Raw genomic sequence first — 2,561 nt, 5'->3', positions numbered from 1 at the left:
ATCATATGTATTTTCAAAAAATATGTGACTTTGATACCACTATTAGAAAACTAGGTAGGCAGTATATATAGATTTTAAAACTTTAAAATTATAGCGAAAAACAAACAGATTAAACCCTTTAACCCCCATATGTAATAGATCAAATCTAATCCTACCGAAGCCCAGAAGAAAATACATATATACAATCTAAAATTTAGATATAAATATGAGATCAGATCTCTTTACCTTAGCGTGGGTAGATGTTCATCACTTCTGATGATCACAGATTCATAGATGCTCGAGCCACACATGCGTCTGACCTCTACAGGTATCTATCGGGATCAATCTCGAACTAATTTCTTCTCATAAAATTTTTTTTTTCCAAAATAAATCTTAGCCTAGAACACTTTGATCGATGCCTTGATCTGGACTACAGGATCAACTCCTTGATCAGTAGCCTTCTTCTTCTTCTCCTCAATCTTCAATCTTTAAGTCACCAAGCACTACCTCTTGACATGTGGAAGAGGGGACGCCCAACTCTTGGGGGTGGAAAGAAGAGAGAGAAGAGAGGAGGCATAGAGAAGGGAGAGAGAGAGATTTTTATCAAAAATCAATTAGTCAGAAATCTTAAAGACATACCCTTTTATAGGCACTATCCTGATACAAAATAGGAACCCATTTATCTTAAAAAGATAGATCCTTATCTCATAAGAATCTTTTACCTTTTTAATCTGATTTATTTTAATTAAAACTAAATATAAATGGTATATGATCAGCCCCTTTAAGTATGTATAAGAGGCACCTTAAAAATATATGTCAGATAGTTGGGGCGCCAAATAAATCATGTACAAAAGGATTTTTAGCCAAATAAGAAGGGGCGTGGCCCCACCTCTCTTTCCTCCATACCACACATGAGAAGGGGGCAAGCCCCACTTGCCAAATCCAGGGGTTGGCACCCTCTGATCTTGTCAAAAAGAGAAGATTGCACCTCCCTCTTTCCATCTATTCCACATGCACACTTAGAGATAATTAGAAGATAAAGAAGAGATAATTAGGATAATTATGCCAACTAATTGACTTAATCAAATCTTCTTGGGCTCACAATTAAGAGTCCAATTAAATCCAAATGGATTTAGGTTAGGTTCAAAGCTATGGACTTAATCAAATCAAAATCTTGAGAAGAATTAGATTTAACTGTGTGCTAGCATGGTTCTCATAAACCTAATAAAATTTAATAAATCTTAATCTAATTAAAATTTTATAAGTTCAATTGACAAATTTGAGATTAAATCTCTTAATTTGTGACTCCATAGGTTCTATTCTATCTAGTAGTGAGATATATTGTGATCTCCATCACAATATCATCGAAACTCTTTTTGATGGATTAAAATATTTTTAATTCTAACTTTTGAAGGCCATCGATCATCAAGATGATGTCCGATGAGTCTCACAATCCATCAGTGACACCTAGCAGTATGTAGTGACAATCTAGTAAAATAAAGCTACGAACCTCTAGGTGTAGTTATCGTATGATTCAGTTATTTTATCATGAGTTCTGACTTGATGGAGATCATGGAGAACTTGTCAGACTCCATCGTCAGTCATATGCTAAATTAGTTTGACTCGAGTTCATTTGTGAATCCTGTAAAAATTCTTTTCAGTATTCACACTTGCTTTGGCCAAAGACTTTCTGAATTTAGTTTCACAAATCGTATAGGACTTCTCTTTTTCTACCAAGATCAATAAATTCTATCTAGATACATCCTACTCTAAACAGCGAATCTAAACCTACTGAAGCCAACATACACAATAAAGATTCGAATGGCTAGGGATCAAGAAAATATGTAGTCAAATCCAATAGCCTCACTGTGAGTAGCCAATGATACCACAGGTGAAAGGATTACTCACACCACTATAATATCGAGAAGATTACTGACGAGTGAGTAGACATCCATGTGATTTTTATATTGATCACTCTCAGTGCAAGTTATTCTCTAACAACCACCCGTATATTCACCCCAGTGTATCTACATCGCAGATCTGAGACTCATCTGGCCATAAAGGAAGTGAACTATGCACCGATCTCAAATAGATTAATCACTGTCCTCTGTGACGATCTTTTGATCGGGAGTATTTAAAAATTAACTACTAATTAATGTATATTTTAAATTCTTAACACTTTAAGAATATACAAAAATCATCTTTGTTAATTTCTAGAACAAATCGTAGACACAAACATGATTGGAATGAAAAAGCTTATTGATAATAAAAAGATTACAAGTATAAGTTTAGGCCCTAGAATTACATAATGTGTTAGCTAACAATTGGCTTCTAGGACACAAATCCAACAATAAAGTGTAGTAGCATTCTATAGGTCATCATTCAATTCATATATATCTACTTTTCCTAAACGACAATGGGGTGTAGAAAATACTGAAAGTCGATATGGGCCACTTGAAGATAAATCTCTATCATCATTTCTCTTAGGTCAATGGAATACTATTTTGACTCCCTACAAGTATTGGGAGCAAAAAGTTAAATACTCATCTATCAAATACCCTTCTACAATGGATCCTTCTGGC

This window comes from Elaeis guineensis, chromosome 9 (assembly GCF_000442705.2).
Source record: "Elaeis guineensis isolate ETL-2024a chromosome 9, EG11, whole genome shotgun sequence".
Taxonomy (NCBI): domain Eukaryota; kingdom Viridiplantae; phylum Streptophyta; class Magnoliopsida; order Arecales; family Arecaceae; genus Elaeis; species Elaeis guineensis.
Note: the sequence above shows the minus strand (reverse complement) of the source record.